A 24,072-nucleotide genomic window follows, 5' to 3' on the forward strand; every position below is an offset into this window, starting at 1 on the left:
CACACTTTAAAGGGACCAAGTGTGGGAGGTTTGGATCAAAGCCATACCTAAACGTGCACCAACATCATGCAACATGGATCATATGTGGCTTGACGTGGATCATATGTGGCGACACGAGCCAATTGAGGCTGGATGGGGATCAAATGACAGGTCGGTCGTGGCTCACTAGAGGCTGATACCTGGCACATGTGAGGTACAGAGAGGCACATAGAGGCTTCTTCATAGGGAAACGTGTTAGATTAAAACGTGGATCATTCTTCAAATAATCACTGACACACCCATGTGTGGCTCATTATTCATGACTTTTTATTTGGCGGGACCGAGGCTTTAGGCCCCTTCAATAAGATCCTTAATCCCCAAGTTGCTACTCTGATATCTGTGTGTGTGTGTGTGTGTGTGTGTATGAGTGGATGTGACACATGATTGTAAAATGGAAACACTCTGTAGAAATGCAGTCCTTTTTAATAGAAAAAGAAACAGCCAGAGGCAGGTTGAGGTGACTCAGCTTTCCCCCAGTAGCATCTTGGACGCAGCCGTAGGTTTGAACCCCCATCAAAGTTTTACTGGCATACAGACTTTTTAACAGGAGAGGAAAACATTGTTATAGCTGCTTCCTGTATCACTGCATGTTCCCTACCAGTGAATATTACAGGAACTGGGTCATAATATAATGGTCTGGCATCAACAGAACACGCTATATAGTTTGTTACAACCTCTTTTCCATGCAGAGGGATTGTCTCCACTTTAAAAGAAATATCAGTCATCAACGTTGTCATTGTGCACTCACTTGCTCCATCTGCACTGCTGGCGCCAAACGCTCTCTTTGTGTGAGTGGATACTACAGTGCTTCCAGAAAGTATTCACAGCACTTCACTTTTTCCACATTTTGTTATGTTACAGCCTTATTCCAAAATGGATGAAATTATTTTTTTTCCCTCAAAATTCTACTCACAAGACCCCGTAATTACAATATGAAAAAGGGTTTTTGCAATTTTAGCAAATTTATTAAAAATGAAAAGTCAAGAAATCACATGTACATAAATATTCACACCTTTTGCTCAATACTTTTTTGATACACCTTTGGCAGCAATTACAGCCTCAAGTCTTCTTGAATATGATGCCACAAGCTTGGTGCACTGATCTTTGGACACTTTTGCCCATTCCTCTTTGCAACACCTCTTAAGCTCCATCAGGTTGGATGGGGTCATTTTCAGATCTCTCCAGAGATGTTCAATCAGATTCAGGTCTGGGCTCTGGCTGGGCCACTCAAGGACATTCACAGAGTTGTCCTGAAGCTGCTCCTTTGATACCTTGACTCTGTGCTTAGGGTCATTGTCCTGCTGAAATATGAACCACTGCCGCAGTCCGAGGTCAAGAACACTCCGGAGCAGGTTTTCATCCAGGATGTCTCTGTACATTGCTGCATTCATCTTCCCCTCAATCCTGACTAGTCTCCCAGTTCCTGCTGCTGAAAACATCCCTATAGCATGATGCTGCCACCACCATGCTTCAATGTAGGGATGGTGCCTGGTTTTCTCCAGACATGATGCGTGGTATTCACGTCAGAGTTCAGTCTTTGTATTGTCAGACCAGATACCTTTGTTTCTCGTGGTCTGAGAGTCCTTCAGGTGCCTTTTGCCAAACCCCAGATAGGCTGCCATGTGCCTTTAACTAAGGAGTGGTTTCTGTCTGGCCACTGTACCATACAGGCCTGATTGGTGGATGCTGCAGAGATGGTTGTCCTCCTGAAAAGTTCTCCTCTCTCCACAGAGGAATGCTGAAGCTCTGGCAAAGTGACCATCAGGTTCTTGGTCACCTCCCTGACTAAGGCCCTTCTCCTCCGATCACTCAGTTTAGACGGGCAGCCAGCTCTAGGAGGCCCAACAGGCCTGTGCTTGTTGGGACTTTCAAAGCAGCAGAAATGTTTCTGTACCCTTCCCCAGATTTGTCTACAGACAGTTCCTTTGACTTGATGCTTGGTTTGTGCTCTGACATGCACTGTCAACTGTGGGACTTCATATGTAGACAGGTGTGTGCCTGTCCAAATCATGTCTAATCAACTGAATCTACCTCAGGTGGGCATCAATTAAGCTGTAGAAACATCTCAAGGATGATGAGTGGAAACAAGATGTAGTACTTGAGCTCAATTTTGAGCTTCATGGCAAAGGCTATGAATACTTATGTATAGGGAATTTCCAAATCATGTGCAATCAATTGACTTTACCTCAGGTGGACTCCAATTAGGGCAGCACTTTGGCTTAGTGGTTAGCACTGTTGCCTCCCAGCAAGAAGGTCATGTGTTTGATTCCCACCTCTGGCCTTTCTGTGTGGAGTTTGCATGTTCTCCCCGTGTTTGTGTGGGTTCCCTCTGGATGCTCCGGCTTCCTCCCACACCCAAAGACATGCAAGTTAGGTGGATTGGTAGCTTTAAATTGTCCATAGGTGTGCGTGTGGATGTGAATGTGTTTGTTTGTCTATATGTGGCTCTGAGACAGTCTGGCGTCCTGGGTGTACCCCACCTCACGCTCTGTGACTGCTGGGATAGGCTCCAGCCCCCCACCACCCTTAATTGGAGTAAGTGGCTGAAGATGAGATAAAGCTGTAGAAACATAAACGATCAAAGATGATCAGTGGAAAGTGCACCTGAGCTCAATTTTGAGCTTCATGGCAAAGTCTGTGAACGCTTCTTTACATATGATTTTTTTACATTTTTTTTATTTTTTTAAATAAATGAGCAAAAAAACAAAACAAAAAAAACATTGTCATTATGGGGTATTGTGTGTGGAACTTTGAGGAAAAAAAATAATTGAATCCATTTTGGAACAAGGCTGTAACATAACAAAAGGTGAAACAAGTGAAGCACTGTGAATACTTCCCGGATGCACTGTATGGCTGTGCATTCTCTTTTTCTGTCACTCCATTTTGATTCTTTCACTTTCTGTATCTTTTTGTACCTGTTTAAATGCCACGGATTATTGCCAAACAAGGTGGACTGGAGGAAAGTCTTATGTAAAGGAACCAGCTCACCTTACTGTGAGGATTTTGTGTGTTTGAAGAATGCACTGTGGACAGTTTGTGTGCTGGTTGTATGACACAAAGGAGCTTTGTCAGCTTCAGCTGTATGAATCAGGTTGCAGGGCAGTTGAATGTGTGACAGTAGCAGTAAAAATAAACAGAGCTACTCCATTCTGGAAAAATCTAAGGCTATGAAAATGGCAATGATGGGAACAGATCCATGTTTAGTTTCCAAAAGTGTGTTGCCTTTGGCTAGGGAAGAAAATGGCCAAGGAGTAAAATAACATGAATATATATCTGTAATGGGATACGTGTATGCGTTGGGCTTCTATAGTGCATGGGATCTGGGAGAACAGGTGTTGCAATATATTTGACCAGGTGTAGTTCCTCTTAAAATATGGGTTTCCCTGTGTCTGTTTGTGTTGAGCCACTAAGGCGCTGTGTTCCTTCTGTGGTGAAATCTAATCTATTTCTGAGATCTGTGCAGCTGGGACACAGACTGAAGCCAATCAACAGCATCACATTCCATCCACTGACACACACACATCGTTTTTGAAAATATTTCATACCCTCACCAAAAAGTGTTTTATGTATTTTTCATGGCAGTTGCTTATAGTTTTTAATGCCTAATACAGCAATCAGTGCCAGTAGGTTTTGACTGGCAGTCATATTATATTACCATGATATATATAATATACACCAATCAGTCATAACATTGTGACCACCTGCCTAATATTGTGTAGGTCCCCTTTCTTCAACCAAAACAGCCCTGATCCATTGAGGCCTGGACGCTGCTATACCTCTGAAGGTGTGCTATATCTGGCACAAAGCAAAGGCGTTAGCAGCACATCCTTTAAATCCTGCGTGGTGGGGCCTCCATGGACCAGACTTGTTTGCCCAGCACATCCCACATGACCCTTTTGCCAGTTCATGGGTTTTCCTTCATTGGACCATTTTGTTAGGCACTGACCACCACAACATCCCACAGGAGTTGTAATTGTGGAGATGCTGTAGCCCAGAGGTGGGCAACAAGAGCCAAGACAGTGCAGCTTTTCCTTGCTACCAATCACCTCAGAAGGTGATTTCATTGATGATCAGGTGTTCATGTTCTTCCCTAAAAGTCTGCGTGTCACAGAGCTTTCTCTTATCGTGCTCCTGTTCTGTGGAATGATCTCCCTGCATCAATAAAAGTCAGATTCTGTAGAGACTTTCAAGTCCAGACTTAAGACAGTTATTTTCCCTTTCGTATGGCTAGCATACTGACATAGTATTTTACTATGCTTTTACCCTTTTAAATTCATCTTATTAGGAAACGGAGCGTGCTGCAGCCTCAAATTTATCTAAAGTCTGGGTGTTTTAGTGAAGCTTAGGGCTAGTGGCCGGCGATCACCTTTCTTTATTTCTTCTGTTTTTCTTGTTGCTTAATGCTGACAAATTATACTGTATTTGCTGTCTTTCTGATGCCTGATTCTGTTTTTTATTCGCTCTGTTTGAGGTGTGGCTCCATCCAGAGATGGGAGTGATGTCTTCTTCTGCAGCCCTCCTGTCCTGTGCACCGGCAAAATTTACTGTATATTAATTTTGTAAATTCTATTGTCTGTCATGTCTGTAGCATGACCCAAGCAGAGGGCCACCCCTTTGAGTCTGGTCTGCTTGAGGTTTCTTCCTCAAATCATCACAGGGAGTTTTTCCTTACCACTGTCACCTGTGTGCTTGCTCTCGGGGTTGGTAAGGTTAAACCTTACTTGTGTGAAGTGCCTTGAGGCAACTTTGTTGTGATTTTGCGCTATATAAATGAAATGAATTAAAATGAATTATTAAAATTCCCTGACCATAAACACCTGATTGTCAGTGAAATCACCTGCTGAGGTGATTGGTAGCAAGGAAAACCTTCACTGTCTTGGCCCTTCATGCTACATGATCGCCCACCCTTGCTGTACCGCATTTGTTTTTAATTTAGCCCTTGTCAAAGTCACTCAAATCGTTATGCACCCCATTTTTCCTGGTTCTAACACATCAAATTTGTGGGCAAGATATTAACTTTCTGCATAATTTATCCCACCCGCTGACAGGAGCCTTTGTAATGAGATAATTGTTGTTATTCCCTATACCTGTTGGTGGTCACAGTATTGTGGCTGATGGGTGTACACAACTCAGAGGATTGGTCTGCCTATATCTTCTATTATAATTCTCCCTACCATATATAGTCACGTCCAACCCACCGTAAAGGGTGGTGTCACGGCTGTACTCTTCTGCATTGTGTTGATTCCTCCCACTTCCTCCCCTCAGGACAGAAACTCACAATCTCTGACATGGGAGGAGGACGCTATAACCAGAAGGTCAAAACCCAGGTTCTGGTCCTGTGGCCAGAGAGTCCTTTTAGCTGTCGTGGAGTGAGGTTTACTGACTATTATTGCACAGTGACTCCTGATGGCCTCCATCACAGGCGCACTATTATTATTTACCTTATTTTGAAGAGATTTACAGTCAGCTGTCCTTCTGGTTGAGCTGCAATTGGCATAACCAGAGTAAAAAAGAAAAAGAAGAAGAAAAAAACAAATACATGTAAACCAGACTGGACAAACTGTGAAATAAATAATAAATATATACCTTTCAACACAACCCCATCCTGCTGATTTTCTTCTCATGAAGTGACTCACAGCAGTCATGGACAGTATTGTCCTGCTACCCTGTTCCACAAGGTTGGTATGATGGTCATTAAAGATCTGATTTCCATCATCACGTTTATGTTTCTTGATTTTTTTTCATTTGTTCCTGCTGAACTCATGAATAAAGCAGTTTGCTTCTGCAGAACAGTATCCAAGCTGCTTCAGGCTTCACACCGCTTCATAAACTTTGATATTGCCAAGTTCCACATGACTGTCAGTAAACATCTCATTGCCATCATCACATTTGTGTTTCTTGATTCTTTCAGTCAGCCAGTAAGCATAGGCATCACTAACAGCTAACAATGCTAACAGCGCTAACAGTCAGTGCTAACTGCTTCAGTGTCCCATGTCCACACCACAGCTGTCCAGTTTGATCACTAATCTGCCATCACTTTTGCTCATAGCCTTCATGTCCCAAGGCACATGACCAAGTTTCAAACCTTACCCTCACATTGGCAACAGTGGTAAGGACAAACTCTGAGCATTTTTTGATTGTAAGACAAAACTTCAAGCAGACCAGACTCAGTGGGGTGACCATCTGCTTCAGCCATATTAACAAACCAAAAAAAAAAAAAAAAAAAAAACCCAGCACAAAAAGGAATTGTCAGACATGCAGAGACAGAAGTGCTGCAGCTAGGCTATCATATACATATAGAACCTATGATCACAATAGGTGTTGACTCAAAAAACAACCAAGATTAAACAAAGTAATTTTGTTTAATCAAAATATTTTTTTAAAATGTCCAAAGTTATTTGCAGCAAGAGCAAAACAAAATGCTTTCATAAAGTGAAACAACAAATCCTGACATAAAATTTATGCTGGACACAGGTATTGGCACCCTTTGATGAATTTACAGTAAATCATCACTTTTACAGCCCATTTTCTTTAGACAAGCCAGGGGATGGATGCAGGAACATTTCCAAGTCACTGATTATGTCTTGGATGTCATTTACACCAGTTATGAAGAAATACAAACCATACGGTTCGCCATGGTAAATCTGTGTGGAAGCAAACACTTTCGTCCACGTGCGTGTGTGACTGCGTGTGAGTTACAGAAACTCCCAACATATCCCTAACCTTAAACGTGCTGACATCATACATGTAGCGGCCTAATAAATTCACCGCTGGTGATTAGCGCAGAATTGTGCTCTAAAACGGTAACTCTCAAAAACAACTTTGACATTTGATTTCATTGCAAAGGCATGTTCTTAAGCTCAGAGGATCAACTGGTTTATTTTCTATATTAAGGATAATCCCCCAGTGAAGAACTTTGAATCATTATTTTGCCCTCCTCCCCCACCAAAAAAAGTACAGCTACAGTATGTGCAGTTATTCACTGAGAAACTGTACTTATATATTTGGAAAATAATAAATCCTTCTCATACACCCTCCTCCCCCTTTGAACTGCTTGTGTGTTGTGTGTGTTTGTGTGTGTCTTGAGCTTAGCTCCTCGACCAGAAGTCTGGGAGTTTGAGGGTCCTATGCAGTATCTCAGCTGTTCCTCTGGACCACCCCTCTCTTCAGATGTTGTACCTGGAATCTGCTGGAGACAGTCTCTCAGTTTCTGGGGGTGGCCAGCCCACACCCCCAGAGCTCCCATTACCACTGGGGCTACTTTGGTGGTCTCAGCACCTGTTTGTCTGTCTGGAACTTGATGTCCCACAGCATCTTAGCTCTGCTCTTCTCAAACACCGTTAGTGATTAGTGATGTTCCCCATTTGGACTGGGGTACTTCCAGTCTGTATTTGTCACAGATGTTCTTGCACACTATCCCAGCTCATTAGTTACGCGTCTCAGTGTACACTATCCCAGCCTGCCCCCTGCTACTATGTCCTGGACTGCGAGGGCCATCTTTGCTATGCACAGAGTGCATCTGAGGTCTTGTGTGGTAGCTCTACCTCTGTGTTTATTCACACACACACACACACACACACACACACACACACACACACACACACACACACACACACACACACACACACACACACACACACACGTGTGTGTTTGTATTATCCAAGTAATGAATGTTTATGAGTTCAGTGGTATGAATATTTAATTTGGTGAAAGATGGAATCTTTCACCAAATTAAATATTCGTTCAATCCTTGTCAGATCCTTGTCATTTGAAAGAACATTCGTTATTTGTTTTATTTAATGGCTAAAATAGATGCGTGCCATTTGATATTATATCAATTTATAAACAACAGACAACAGGCCTTGAGTGAGATGTGGTCCCGCCCTCTCGGCTGAATTCCTTTGTTTCACACGCTGCTCGAGACGGCGCGCATTGCTTTATCAAAATTTTTTCTGGACCTGTGAGGAATATCCGAGTGGACACTATTCGAGAAATTAAGCTGGTTTTCTGTGAAAAGTTTAACGGCTGATGAGAGATTATGGGGTGTTTCTGTCGGTGTAAGGACTTCCCACGGAGCGGGACGTCGCGCAGCGCTTCCAGGCGCCGTCGTCGGCGTGTTTCGAGCTGAAATCATCCTAATTTAAGGCTTAATTCACCCAGGACATCGTGAGAGAACAGAGAAGATTCAGAAGAGGCCGGCATGAGGAATTTATGCGGACATTCCACTGTTTAAGGACATTTTTTAAATGAAAGACGTACGCGCAAATTCGCCGAGTCGTTTCCGTGACGACTCGGCAAATCTGTGTGCGCCGCGACAGGAAAAACACCTCCATGTTGAAAACCATTTGTAGAATTCAGGCGGCTTTTAATGGCTTTCAACAAGTGAGTAACTGAGAAATTGTTTAACAGCTTGGGCATGTTCCAACTTGCCCGTTAAGATTTCCAACGGAGGTGTTTTTCCTGCCGCGACCCCCCGCGGTCGGGTCCAGCCCGACATGCGACTCTGCCCGCACGTTCTTTCATTACAAAATGACCGTTAACAATGGAATGTCCGAATAAACTCCTCATGCCGACTTCTTCTGAAAGTTCTCTGTTCTCTGACGACTTACTGCGTCAACAGAGCCTGAAATGTGGAAGTTTTCAACTTGAAACGGCGAGACGCTGCCGCCTCGAAGCGCAGATCGCCGTCAGGCGCCGTGGACCGTCCTTACAGCGACACTACCAGACCAAAATCTCTCATCAGCCGTTAAAAGTTTTACCGAAAACCAGCTGAATTTATTGAATGGTGTCCACTCAGTTGTGCCTTACAGTTTGAAAAAATTTTTTATCAAACAAAGCAACAGTCTCTGAGCCATTCCTAAACAATGAAAAAAATCGACGAGCGGGTGGACGACTCCTCACTCAAAGACTGCCCACAGGCGAATGACGTAACCGACAGGCGTGAAAAAACTCCCGCATGCCCACGAGGGTTCAAGCATGTCTGATGTAATCACACGTGATTCAAATCCATATGGTTTTTGAAAAAAATAATAAGGTCAGATACTTTTCTAATAGACCTCGTATATATATATATATATATATATATATATATATATATATATATATATATATATATATATATATATATGACATAAAGCTATGGATGTTTTGGAGTGTGGTCACAGCTGCCAACTGTTAACAGAGTGGTAGCTCATTTATAAACATTTTAGTACAAATATGAGACCATGATGTCATGGTTATTGCACAACTGGAGACTCCTGAGCAAAAAACAACAGGAATGGGAAGTTCAAACACAGCCTTTGTTTGCTACTAAGCAGGACTGGTGGCAGAAACACAGTTCACTGTAGTGGTCCGTTATGGGAACAACCACTGTCGGTAACACATGTTGGTTCAGTAAATACTCAGTCAGTTCAAAAAGCAACAGTGTCAGCAACAGGAACAGGAGAATTCAATAATGTCAGTCGAGCTAACATTAACTGGGACACATGTAACAAATCTTTGCTCCGGCATTTTAGGTGACTGAAATTTTAGCGTTGTTTAAATTGTATGTTAACACCTTTTGGACTTATTAACGGGTATTGATAACTAGGTTCTCGCTATTTTTTTTGTTTCTTTTTTACTGGGCTCTAAATCTCCTTGACGTTTACATGGGTGTTGTGTAGTAGACGAGCGGTACTGGTCGCTCTGGCCAACACTAGCCGGTCAGTGTCACACAGCACATAAGTGCTCCCCAAAATTGTGTATTCTTTAAAAGTCGACTTGAGCAAAGTCGAGAAGACATCAAAGGCTAAATGGTCCACTGCCGTATGCAGTGTTTTCATTGAACACCAGTAAGTTTTTCATTTATATAGCTTTTCTGATTACTCAAAGACCTTCAGCCAAAGGAACATTAAAAGATCTATTGTCTTAAAACTAGGCAAGAAATAATTTAAAGTAAGTTACTATTACTTGAAAGTTCATCCATTCGTTTTCACTACTGAAGTGATTTTCATAAAACCTGCCAGAGGAGTGGGTCATGGCCAATAAAGAACACATTACATTTTAAGGTGGATCTGGATGAGAGTTTAATTCTTTGCATTTTCATTTTTTGATTACTTGAAAACTGCTGAATTGATTTGAACTATACTCTTTGAAGGGATGGTGCAAGTAAGTAAGTAGTTGCTCACGGTGTGTAGTGAGCGCCTTATATGGCAGGCATTGTTCTAAAGCGCTTTGAACATCTGATGCAGATGGAAAAGTGCTAAATAAATGCAGTCCATTTACCATTTAAGTCAAGTGTAGTCGCATGCAGTGGTGCAGTGAGTCACCGCATTCACCACATTAAAGAACTGGGCCAAAAAAAAAACAAAAAACCTTTAACTTTTGGAGAAGATCCAAAATCTGTCTGATTTCTAGCATCATATCAAAAACATGAGATTTTATTGAAATTTGGTGCAGAGGCAGGTTGCGGGTCAAGGAAGGATTAAATAAATTTTGAGCCAAATGTAAAGCAGATGGAGAGCAGGTGAGATAGGAGTTGCAGTACCAGTGTATTGATCAAGCTTTGATTCGAGGTGTGTGTTTCAGGTTACCTGCCTGAGTCCTTGGACAGGACATTTAATGTGCATCCTCCTAGTCCCCCCAGCTGTAAATGGGAACTAGTTTTGGCTGGGAAAGTAACCTGTGGTGGACTGATCTCCCCTATAGGGGGAGTTGTTGAGCCTCATGTGCTTCATTCTGGGGATAAGAACCCACTCGATGGGCCTCAGGGCTGGTATAGGACGTATTTCTACTTCCGATAGAGACCCAGTATCATTCTTAAACGACCATATTTCCTCGATTCAATGCTTGGCCTTGAATAGAGGCCTGCCTCATTTAATGGCCGGATCAAAACTGCCTTAAATAACCGCCAGGCATTATGTGCATTAAAAAGGCTTACATTTGGTCTAGTCACTGTTTTTGTTCTAAGTCCGCTGCAGAGTGGTAGCTTAAAATCCTAAAGTCTGATTTATGCTTCTACAACTTTGTAGCTTCGTTGCCATGCAATGACGTTGTGACCCTTTTGAAGTTCTTCATTGCATTATTGGATGTTGTAATGTAATTTAGCACCAGAATAGTAGGGGGTGTGACATGGAGAACAAGACTGTATTAACTATATATGCAGTCTATGGTTCTTGGTCTTTTTTCCCCCCTTTCTGGACAAATTTGTCCCTCAATGAGCTCCACTTCTTTATCCAATCATCAACCTGCAAACCAACATTATTGTGCAGTTTTCCTCCATGAATTGTTGGTCATTTGAGTGTCTTTGTAGTTTTTCGACTCCGTGTTGTAAAGTTGGTCATATTTGCGGACTTTCCTGACAAATGTTCCGTTATTTGATCCATGATCAAAATGTAATCGGTGTGTGCACTGCAAAAACTTTTAAAATTTGATGGGAAAGGAAGGAGTGCAACTGGAAAAGTGACAAATCACTTTCGACATGTACATTCAGTTTTTGGTAGCTGCACATCAGGTTATGGAGAGGGGCTCAGAGAGGGTACGCAGCAATGCAGAGGGCTCTGCTCTAAAGTGGTTGTGTTTGGTTCGCCATGCTCACGGATATAGTGCATCCGGATTGAATTCACAGCTCTGCACTTTTTCCCCACATTTTGTTATATTACAACCTTAGAGGTGACCAAGAACCTGATGGTCACTCTGAAAGAGCTCCAACATTCCTCTGTGGAGGGAGGAGAACCTTCTAGAATGACAACCATCTCTGCAGCAATCCACCAGTCAGGCCTGTATGGTAGAGTGGCCAGACGGAAGCCACTCCTTAGTAAAAGGCACATGGCAGCCCACCTGGAGTTTGCCAAAAGGCACCTGAAAGACTCTCAGACCACAAGAAACAAGATTGTCTAATCTCATGAGATAAAGACTGAAGTCTTTGGTGTGAATGCCAGGCATCTTGCTTGGAGCAAACCAGGCACCATCCCTACAGTGAAGCATGGTGGTGGCAGCATCATGCTGTGGGGATGTTTTTCAGCAACAGGAACTGGGAGACTAGTCGGGATTGCGGGGAAGATGAATACAGTAATGTACAGGGACATCCTGGATGAAAACCTGCTCCAGAATGCTCTTGACCTCAGACTGGGGTGATGGTTCATTTTTCAGCAATACAATGTACAATGTCTCAAAGGAGTGGCTTCAGGACAACTCTGTGAATGTCCTTGAGTGGCCCAGAAACAGCCCAAATCTAAATCTGATTTAACATCTCTGGAGAGATCTGAAAATGGCTGTACACAATGCTCCGCATCCAACCTGATGGATCTTGAGAGGTGCTGCAAAGGGGAATGGACAAAACTTCCCAAAGATAGATGTAGCAAGTTTGTGGCATCATATTCAAGAAGACTTGAGGCTGTAATTGCTGCTAAAGGTGCATCAACAAAGTATTGAGCAAAGGGTGTGAATATTTACATACATATGATTTCTTACTTTTTTATTTTGACTAAATTTGCAAAATTTTTTAAAAAGAAACCTTTTTTCATCTTGACATTATGGGGTGTTATGAGTTGAATTTTGAGAGGAAAAAAATTAATTTACTCCATTTTGGAATAAGGCTGTAACATAACAAATTGTGGAAAAATTGAAGTGCTGTAAATACTTTCCGGATGCACAGTATGTGTGAAATTTAACACCATATAATAAGTAGCATTTCTTTAATAATCGCCGGACTTGAATAAAGGCCTGCCTCATTTCGGCGCTGGGTCTGAGCGCAGTTTGAAAAAAGTAAATACCAAGGCATTTAATCAAGGAAATATGTAATTTATTTTATGTCTTTTCGTCATTTATGGGTGATTCTTAGACTACGGGCACTTATGTCCTTTGATCATATTATATGAAAAACAGAACAAAGGGGAAATTTCACACTTTTTTTAGTTATCTTTACAATGAAAGTGTGTTAAGAAATTTGTTCTAGTAGTCTATGATGACTTTTTCACCTTTTTTCGGCATCATTATATGCAAATATTGCTGTTTTGTGCTTGTCCCACACCCAGACTTTTGATCTTCAATGATAAAAATGAATGGTAAAGAAACATTTTTTCTAATGTTTTAAAATATCTCTGAATAAAATATCAGTAAACTAATCAAAACATAATTGGGGTATTCAATGTCATACAACTGTTGTGATTTATTTTTTAAACAAAATGTAGTTGTCCCACACTATTGCCGTAATTTCCACCACAACATTGTAATGTCCCTTTAAACAGTTTGTATGAGATTGTTTGGGTAGTTTCTATGGAGATAAACAGTGACATAAGAGCACATGTATATAGTGCCAAATCACAACAAACAGTTGCCCCAACGCGCTTTATATTGTAAGGCAATGGTGTGGTTGAAATTACCTTTACTAGGCCAATAGTGCCCGTAGTTAAAGAATCACCCTTATGTGCTATTTTTACTTGAGAAAAATAGTGCCTCACCTGTATTTCATTTGGTAAAGCACATGCATATAGATGGACGTTCTGCAAAGGACTCTTGGTCGTTATAGTCCATGGGTCAAGCAGGTTTTCATCCCACTTAAAAGACTAAACAACATACAATCCACCCTCAGTGTACCATGGCCAACACAAATCTATGATGGCCATCCCAGGGTGGTAGCTGTTGCCAAGTAGGGGTCAATGAAGAATTATACACGAGTCAAAATTTAGAAATGCTCCAACCATTTTGAAAAGTATACCACCTTATTGGTCTCATCAGAAATATTTCAAAAAGGTATATCTATGACTGAATATTATGGCACTATTGAGTAAAAACGGCAAAAATGGTGTAAAAGTTCATTTTGGTTTGTGCAGGGGTCAAAAGTTAAAGTTACTTCAATTTTGGTAAAAGATCATACAAAATAATTACCATCATCTGACGTGCTTAGTTATGTTATGGGGTACATATGTCACATGTCATACAATCCTGTGGACGTCGACCTTGTTTTACCTTCGCTTTGGCGACTAAGCGTTCAACACAGTTCAAACTTTTTCATGTATTAATCCTTTCAGCTCAGCCAATAATTTGCAACCAAAACCATGAGAGATTCAAAAGCTTCAAGACTTGCAAGTTATTTTCTGTGGCATTGTCAATATGAAAAACCTCTTAAACTGACTATTAAGAAAGAATGCAGTTTTAAATAAATGTTGATTTTAATGCACCATGAAATTTACTGTAGAACTAAAGTCATGATAGATACAAACACTTTATATACAGTATCTCCTTCTACTCACGTTGGACAGCATGCAATCCGACCAGTCACTATTTATAGACTGTCAGAGCTCCTACTCTGACAGTCAGATTGTCCTCTGTACATGCGTGTGTGTGTGTGTGTGTGTGTGTGTGTGCGCGCGCACACATGAGTGAGTTAATGTGAGTTGTGGGAAGCCCTGGCAGAGAGGAGCTCAGTGTTTGGGAAGTTGCCATTAAGACACAAAGCAGAGATATCCGAGGTGGGCTAATGACCTTACATGGATCCATGTTTGGCAGAACTCTTAAAAATGTACAGTGGACATGTGCACACAAACGCACACAGCTCCTCAAGCACAACTTTGACAGGGTTTATAGTGGAGTTGAAGGGGGGAGGTGGGCATGCTTGATTTCAGTTTTAGTCATCGTGTCCTCATTTTAACTCTCGATGCACAGACCTCCTCTCAACAGGCTTCCACTTTTCAGGGAAAATATAAATTTACACAGAGAACATTTTAATGAATGAAGTGCAACACTTTCCAAGTTGGAACATTGCACTGAATTTAGAGATTAAGAAAGCATGTGGCACACGGTTCATGTGTTAAATACATTGTTGGCCTCGTATTCCTTAATAGTTCCATGTGTCACACACATACTATTCTTGATTAATGATATGCCATTAGATCAGGGTGGCCAAGTTCGGTCCTCGAGAACCACCTTCCTGACACTCTTAGTTGTCTCCCTGCTCCAACACACCTGAATCCAATGGAAGGCTCGTTAGCAGACTTTTAATGAGCCTTTCATTGGATTCAGGTGTATTGGAGCAGGGAGACAACTAAAGCCCCGTTTACACATAGACGGTAAGAGCTCCCGGAAGCCTCCCGGAAGAGTTTTTGGCCGTCTTAAGGATCACACGCCGTTGTTAACGCCGGCACTAGCATGGCATGGCTTTTTTCCGGCTTTACTGGGAATCGTCGAAAAAATTATTCAACATGTCGAATAATTCCGTGAGCGCTCCCGGAGAATTCGCGTGACGACGGAGACAATGCGAACAACGGCGTTTGATACTTTTTAATCGCCGTTTCATCCTGTCCCTTCCTGTAGTGGCGCAGTTTACACCTCTGTAATTGGCGGTGGCATTGTATCCCTAATCAACGGTGTGTAAAACGGCGATAGAGCCCACATCGGCGTCCTCAAGGGTGTTTTAACTGGCGACAGAGGCAGACAAAATGGCGGCGCTAGCAGACAGTACGCCGTTCTAAACACCACCTCCCGGTTAACGGTGTTCCAAACAGCCGATAGGCGGCGGTCAATATAAAAACGCTAGCGTGCTGCATGCAGGCCTCTCACTCGCGGCCAGCTCCAGATATTTTTGCAGAGAAGCTCCAGTATGCCTCCTCAGAAAATTGGCAGCGGCAAGGACTTACCAAGAGGTCTGGTTCAGAAGCAGAGGGTAGCCATGTGGTGGAGACGGAGCAACACGTTGAGGAAGGGAAAAAGGAAAGAGAAGAAAAGGCTGAGTATCTCCCTCCCCCTGCAGTGACAGAGGCATGTATTCCTGCTGCTTCAGCCTATTATACTCTGGGGGCAGTGCCTATATGCAAAAGTTCCTGGAGTAACGCAGGATTTGCCTGGATAAATCCAGCGATACACAGGGCATTATCGGCGGCAGCAGAACACCGCCGTTCTCACGCGCATCTTAACCTGCGATTGTAAAGGATAGAACTGGGTATTAATCCCCGTTGCCTGACGTGTGCCGGATGCTACGGCGTCAAAACGCCGCTCTATTCAGCGGATTTAGCTGCGTTTTATCCACGTACTTGCGGCTATTACGGTGGTCAAAACCCCGGCGAAATGCTCCGCCCCTTTCCACCGCGAAAACAGCCGGAACTACCGCGAACTTCGGTCTACGTTCTACCCACCGACAAAACCGTCTATGTGTAAACCATGCTTAAGAGTGTCAGGAAGGTAGCTCTCAAGGACCGAATTTGGTGTGGATTGGACTGTATGTTTAATACTGCATCACAGATCTGAGTAAAGGTTCAAGAAAGTTTTTGGTCTGCTTATTGAATGTATCTGTTGTATAATACGTCAGTATATGTTTACTGTACTTATTTGGAATTTTTCAATTTCAATTTATTTTCATTTATATAGCGCCAAATCACAACACAGCTGCCTGAAGGAGCTTCACACAAGTAAGGTCTAACCTTACTAACTCCCAGAGCAACAGTGGTAAAGAAAAACTCCCTCTGAGGAAGAAACCTCAAGCAGACCAGACTCAAAGGGGTGACCTTCTGCTTGGGCCATGCTACAGACACAAATTACAGAACAATTCACAAATCGAATATACAAGAAATGCTGTTAGTGCACAGGACAGGGGGGTCTTCAGTACAAATACCACACCCGTCTCTGGATGGAGCTGCACCTTAAACAGAGAGAAAAAACAGAATCAGGCATCAGAAAGACAAAAAATACAGTATCATTTGTCTGCAATAATCAACAAGAAAAACAAGATACTAAAGTGATCGCCGGCAACTAGCCCTAAGCTTCACTAAAACACCCAGAATTTAGGTAAAGTTGAGGTCGGCTAAAATGTGGCTGATGTTTCCTCACAGTGCAAGTGATACTTCTCTTCTCAGTTTCCCTAAATAACTGCTCATTTGACACAAAGTCATTCCAGCGGTACTCAAGAATTGTCCAAAGACATCAAGCACCAAAAACATGCAGTCGTCACCTTAGGTCACTGGCTAGAGTCCAAGTTTCACAACCACACAATAAGGCAGGAAGCTCCAGGCCCCTAAAGGTTTAGAGTTTGTTCTCTTGCAAAGGTATCAGACACCTCTGTCTAGTGACCTTATGTCTTTCCAGGCATCCCTCTTAAAGGTCAAGAAGGTCATCAATGTCACTGCTGAAATAAGTCAATGACTCTACAAGTTTAACACTTGTAGAGCCCAGACGTGCCAATTCCTCACTCAGCTTCTAAAGAGCTGCAGTCAGGGTATCCATGGATTCCTAAAAGATCTCAGCATCTTCCATGAAGTCAAGGTCAGTAAATGATTCCTCACCAACAAAGATTGCACTGCTATAGTCAATAAATAGATAGTATGTAACAACACATAAATACAATGACAAGGCAAGCAAAACTCCAGATGGAATGACTAGGAAGTGATGGAGGCTCACTGCTAGCCAGTAAAAATGAGTTTTTGACAGATTCAATGTGTGGATGGATGTGTGGATGGAAATGGTAGATCAAATTGCCTGTGACAAGCCATTTTGTAATCCAGGGATCAAACCAGAGATAGCTGGGTCACCTTTCTGCCTCGACCGTCTTGGGTGATCTGAGAGACCTAATAGGAGCTAAGGAGGTTTGAGATGTTGGATGGCGCTAGTAGTTTGTAAGTAAACTGGAGAATCTTGAATTGAATTCTGAACAGCAGTGGAGGGTGGTGTAATACAGAGCTAATGTGATTTTTAGGCTAACTTCAAATGGTCGAGGGTAGACAGGTTGATATTAGGATGTAAAGAGTTGCAGGAATGACTTTTCCTCGACCTCTGGTTGAGAAGAATTAGTTTTTTATTGGTCCTCTTGATCAGGAAACCAATATAATATGGGGGTGTGTTAGTGCCCATGGCATGGGCAGCTTACACATCTGTGATGGCACCATCAATGCTGAAAGGTACGTGCAGGTTTTGAAGCAACACATGCTGCCATCCAAGCAACGACTTTTTCAGGGACATCCCTGCTTGTTTCAGCAAGATAATGCCAAGCCACATTCTGCACGTGTTACAACAGCGTGGCTTTGTAGTAAAAGAGTGCGGGTACTAGACTGGCCAGCCTGCAGTCCAGACCTGTTGCCCATTGAAAATGTACGGCACATTATGAAGCGCAGAATATGACAATGGAGACTCCAGACTGTTGAACAATTGAAGTCGTACATCAAACAAGAATGAGAAAGAATTCCACCTACAAAGCTTCAACAATTAGTGTCCTCAGTTCCCAAACACTTATTGAGTGTTGTTAGAAGGAAAGGTGATGTAACACAGTGGTAAACATACCACTGTCCCAACTTTTTTGAAACGTGTTGCAGGCATCCATTTCAAAATGAGCAAATATTTGCACAAAAACAATAAAGTTGATTAGTTTGAACATTAAATATCTTGTCTTTGTGGTGTATTCAGTTGAATATAGGTTGAAGAGGATTTGCAAATCATTGTAAATGGTAAATGGACTGCATTCACATTCACCCTGATGTCAGGGTGCTGTCATACAAGGTGCTCACTACACACCGGGAGCAATAGGGGATTAAAGGCCTTGCCCAAGGGCCCTTAGTGATTTTCCAGTCAGGCGGGGATTTGAACCCATGATCTTCTGGACTCAAGCCCAAACCGAAAGCCATCTGAAAGCCGTCCTGTGAGACCAACACGGAGGTGCTTTTGTCCCGTGCCATTCGCAGCTCTGTGGCGCATCCCTCCGCTTCTCTTTCCATGAAAAAAACTCCTGCAACAGTGGAATGTGCCGAAAAAGTCTTGATGTCTATGTCTTCTGCCATTTTTGTGGAAGTCAGACGACGTCCCGGATCAACAAAGCCTACATGTTGGAAATGATCTGGTTGTTTCAGAGGGGTGTCAGCCTGTCGATCGGCGTTCGGAGTGCGCCGCGCTCTCAGCCGCTGTGGGCGGTCTTTAAACCGGCTGGAGCACTCCTTAATCTGTGTAATCCCCATAAAATCGTCCCTGAAAGCCATCTGAATTTTCAGAATGGTGTCCACCTGGAGGTCTCTCACAGTTTCTGGAAAAATTTGATGCAGCAAAGCTCCAAATCATTCAGACCTTTATTCGCAATAAAAATCCCACGAGAGGGGTGGACCACTGCTCATGGAAAGCCGCGTGTGCCATTGTGGGCCGTCCTTAAAGCGGTAGTAACACTCCTTATTCTCTGTGAAGCCTGTAAAATTTTCACCGAAAGCCAGATAAATTTTTTGAATGGTTTCCAGCTACCTGTCTCTAACAGTTTCTGAAAAAATTCTGATGGAAAAAAGCCCAAATCATTCCGCCATTTCCTCGCAATGAAACAACGACGAGAGGGGTGGACCAGTGCTCACTCAAAGCCTGCCCACAGGCGAATGATGCAACCGACAGGCGTGGAAAAACTCACGCATGCGCACGAAGGTTCAAGCTTGGCTGACGTAAAAACATATGAATCAAATCCATATAGTTTTTGAAAAAAATAAAAAGGTCCGGTACTTTTCTCACAGATCTCGTATGTGTGTGTATATATATATATATATATATGAGGGTAGACTGAAAAGTTCTAAGGCTCACCAAGAAGGAGAAATGCCATTTCAATAAAACTTGGCACGCATTAAGTTCAACTCTTCTGATGACTAACTGTTATTTTCTTCCAGGTTGTGAGGTAGTTTGTGTTTCATAGCCAAGTTTGAAAGTTCATGGTAGAGGGAAACGGCAAAAATGGACAAAATCTGGCATCGCGGTGTGATTAAGTACCTGCATAAGAAGGGGTTGCTACATTAGGGGATGAAGCTCCCTCCGTATCTACAGTACAGAAGTGGGCAGCTGAATTTAAGAGGGGCAGAGAGAGCCTTGAAGATGACCCAAGGTCTGGGCAGCCTGCAACCGCCACAACCCAGAAGAACATTGACCTTGTTCATGAAATGGTGATGGACGACAGACGATCGACGATTAATCAGCTAGCAGATGCTGTGGGAATATCCCATGAGAGAATTGAACACATTCTGCATGAAGAACTTGGAATATCAAAGGTGTCAAAATGGTGGGTGCCACGTCTTCTGATGCCTGATCAGAAACGCACCAGGCTAGTCATGTCGAAGGCAAACTTGGCGCAATTTGAAGAGGATCCAGCCAATTACATGGAATGTTTTCTTACCTAGGATGAGTGTTGGGTTCACCACTTTGAACCAGAGACAAAAAAACAATCAATGCAGTGGAAACACCCAAGGTCACCACCTCCAAAGAAGGCCAAGGTTGTTTCGTCTGCGGCGAAGGTCATGGTTTCAGTTTTCTGGGATGCCAAGGGTATTGTGTTCGTGGACTATCTTGAAAAGGGACAAACCATAAATGGACAGTACTATTCTAACCTACTGAGACAGTTACGCGAGGCTATCAAAAAGAAGCGACCAGGAAAGCTGATGAAAGGGGTGCCGTTCCATCAAGACAATGCCCCAGCTCACAAGTCAACAGTGGCCATGGCCACTATCCACAAGTGTGGATTCGAACCGGTAGATCACCCACCATACTCCCCTGACTTGGTACCCTCGGACTTTCATCTGTTTCCAAACCTGAAAAAAAACTTGGCTGGGAAGCACTATCGGAGCAATGATGAGGTGATGGCTGCCGTTGAGGACTATTTTGACTCTCAAGATGAAAGCTTCTATGCCAAGGGAATCGAAGCACTCAAGCACCGCTGGAAGAAGTGTGTGGAGTTACAGGGAGACTATGTAGAAAAATAACCCTGAATTTGTTCAATTCGACAACTGCATCATAGTCAGCCTTAGAACTTTTCAGCCTACCCTTGTGTGTGTGTGTGTGTGTGTGTGTGTGTGTGTGTGTGTGTGTGTATATATATATATATATATATATATATATATATATATATATATATATATATATATATATATATATACGAGGGCTGTCAATAAAGTAACGGTCCTTTTTATTTTTTTCAAAAACTATATGGATTTCATTCATATGTTTTTACGTCAGACATGCTTGAACCCTTGTGCGCATGCGTGAGTTTTTCCACGCCTGTCGGTGACGTCATTCGCCTGTGAGCACTCCTTGTGGGAGGAGTCGTCCAGCCCCTCGTCGGAATTCCTTTGTCTGAGAAGTTGCTGAGAGACTGGCGCGTTGTTTGATCAAAATTTTTTCTAAACCTGTGAGACACATCGAAGTGGACACGGTTCGAAAAATTAAGCTGGTTTTCAGTGAAAATTTTAACAGCTGATGAGAGATTTTGAGGTGATTCTGTCGCTTTAAGGACTTTTCACGGTGCGAGACGTCGTGCAGCGCTCTCAGGCAGCGTCATCAGCCTGTTCAAGCTGAAAACCTCCACATTTCAGGCTCTATTGATCCAGGACGTCGTGAGAGAACAGAGACGTTTCAGAAGAAGTCGGTTTCAGCATTTTATCCGGATATTCCACTGTTAAAGGAGATTTTTTAATGAAAGACGTGCGGACGGATCCGCGCGTCGGGACGCAGCCGACGCGGTGCGGCGGCACAGGAAAAACACCTCCGTGTTGATAACCATTTGTAAAATCCAGGCGGCTTTTGATGGCTTTCAGTGGAGTGAGTATATGAGAAATTGTTTAACAGCTGGACATGTTCCAACTTGTCCTTAAGGCTTTCAACAGAAGTGTTTTTCCTGTGGCGGAGCGTCGCGGCGGCTGCGTCCCGACGCATGGACCCGTCCGCACGTCTTTCATTAAAAAAATCTCCTTTAACAGTGGAATATCCGGATAAAATGCTGAAACCGACTTCTTCTGAAACTTCTCTGTTCTCTCACGACGTCCTGGATCAATAGAGCCTGAAATGTGGAGGTTTTCAGCTTGAACAGGCTGATGACGCCGCCTGAGAGCGCTGCGCGACGTCTCGCACCGTGAAAAGTCCTTAAAGCGACAGAATCACCTCAAAATCTCTCATCAGCCGTTAAAATTTTCACTGAAAACCAGCTTAATTTTTCGAACCGTGTCCACTTCGATGTGTCTCACAGGGTTTAGAAAAAAGTTTGATCAAACAACGCGCCAGTCTCTCAGCAACTTCTCAGACAAAGGAATTCCGACGAGGGGCTGGACGACTCCTCCCACAAGGCGTGCTCACAGGCGAATGACGTCACCGACAGGCGTGGAAAAACTCACGCATGCGCACGAGGGTTCAAGCATGTCTGACGTAAAAACATATGAATGAAATCCATATAGTTTTTGAAAAAAATAAAAAGGACCGTAACTTTATTGACAGCCCTCGTATATATATATATATATATATAATGCCTGTATGTATAATTTTGACCCTGTGTGCATGAGAGAAGATCCAAAATAAATTCAAACTTGTGCACCTGATTCTTGTTTTTAAAGTCATGAATAATGTATGCTGTACAATCTTTCCACCCTGGCAAAAGAACAGTTCGAAGACATCATTAAAAATCCAAAAACGACCATGACATTCATGTTCATGATGACTGCATGAAAATGTCTGAACACACCTGTAGATGTATGAAATATGGAGAAGAGTTGCAGGAGAATTATCTGTTTGGAGCAATATCATGTATTATTATTGATGATTATGAGCAGTGTGCGTTCTGCCAAAAACTATCCACCAGCTTGTTTTTGCTGCTGACCTATGGTACAGTCTGCTCCAGGGAATTAGTTCTGCCTCTTTCATCTTTCATCAATTATGTTCAAGCCTCTGTTGAACACTCATTTTTATTTCGTTACCAAATGCTGTTTCATGAGGTGGGTTGCAAGTGCTGTTAAAGATTGCTTGCTGCCCCTGTTTTTTTTATGCATTTTGTTTTATCCTCTTTATCTGCTTTGTGCAGCACTGTGATCAGTCATGGCTGTTTAAATGTGCAATACATATGCATTTAACTTTGACTTTTTTTGTAAAGCTGATATTTTTACCTAACTCAAGTATTGAAGTTAAAAAGTTTAAGCCACCCAGGCACATATTTTCGTTGTTGTTGTTGGTAGTTTTTATTTATTTATTTATTAAAATTCTACCTAAGGCCATTACTTATCAGTTGATTCATAGATTTACTCAAAATGACATGTAAAATATGCCATCTTAAAATTGTGACTCAGACGACCTCACAACCTGCAATAGACTGGTATCCTGTCCAGGGTGCACTCTGCCTCTTAACCAGTGTCTGCTGGGATTGGCGCCAGCTCTCCCGTGACCCTTAACTGGAATAAGTTGGCATAGAAAATGAATGAATGAATTAACATTTTCATTTATATTATTATTTTTATTATTATACAACCTAAAATTGGAAAAGTTGGGATGATATAGAAAATACAACAACAGCAGCAACAACAAGAAACTTTACCAAACTTTATGGCCCAAGCAGAGGGTCAATGGCCCAAGCAGAGGGTCACCCCTTTAAGTCTGGTCTGCTTGAGGTTTCTTCCTCAGAAGGAGTTTTTCCTTACCACTGCTGCTCTGGGGGTTGGTAAGGTTAGACCTTACTTGTGTGAAGTGCCTTGAGGCAACTCTGGTGTGATTTGGCACTTTATAAATGAAAATAAAGTGAAATACCACTGACCTACTATCACTGTCCTGTGAAAGGTGTGGGAAAATGCCTCTTATCAAGAAGGACATGGATGTATTTCACACACCATATAAAAATACCGCATTTTATTTGAATCCCTCTTATCAAGCATACAAGTATGAACCATCTTTTTCTCTGTCGATGACCCATGGTCTCAGATGTACAGTCATGAAATGACATGAATGAGAAGCAGTGCGCTCTTATCATGTACACATCTACTGGCGGCATGTCCAGCCGGCCCTATGCGCGTGTCCTGCCCAACACGCATGTCCTGTGGACAGCATGCCGCAGGACAGACACTGCATCATGTGGAACAGAGCTCACGTGGGTGGCATGACATTCAGATCGCCTGCTGCATGTTATGATCTGACGGTCTGGATCACCTGGGGTAGCCTGTCAATGTGTGCACCGTGCGCGCTCGCTGCAGTCCATTTCAACAACGATATATGTTTTTATGTATGTTTCACGGGAGGACAGTAAGCAGACACGCATGTGTGTGTCACAGTGGACAGTTGTTAGTTCATGTCCGTCCAAACACAGCACGT

The 24,072-nt window shown here is 42.7% G+C and overlaps 1 long non-coding RNA gene across 1 annotated transcript; it reads right to left on the reverse strand.

Annotated features, from left to right (window-relative positions):
* Positions 1-5,466: 5,466 nt before the first annotated feature.
* Positions 5,467-10,911, reverse strand: LOC117516402. The gene is made up of 3 exons (XR_004562390.1): positions 10,846-10,911; positions 7,071-7,076; positions 5,467-5,480 (listed from the first exon to the last, which is right to left on the reverse strand). It is a non-coding gene; the product is annotated as an uncharacterized LOC117516402 (long non-coding RNA).
* Positions 10,912-24,072: the final 13,161 nt, after the last annotated feature.

Source organism: Thalassophryne amazonica, chromosome 8 (genome assembly GCF_902500255.1).
Source record: "Thalassophryne amazonica chromosome 8, fThaAma1.1, whole genome shotgun sequence".
Lineage (NCBI taxonomy): Eukaryota > Metazoa > Chordata > Actinopteri > Batrachoidiformes > Batrachoididae > Thalassophryne > Thalassophryne amazonica.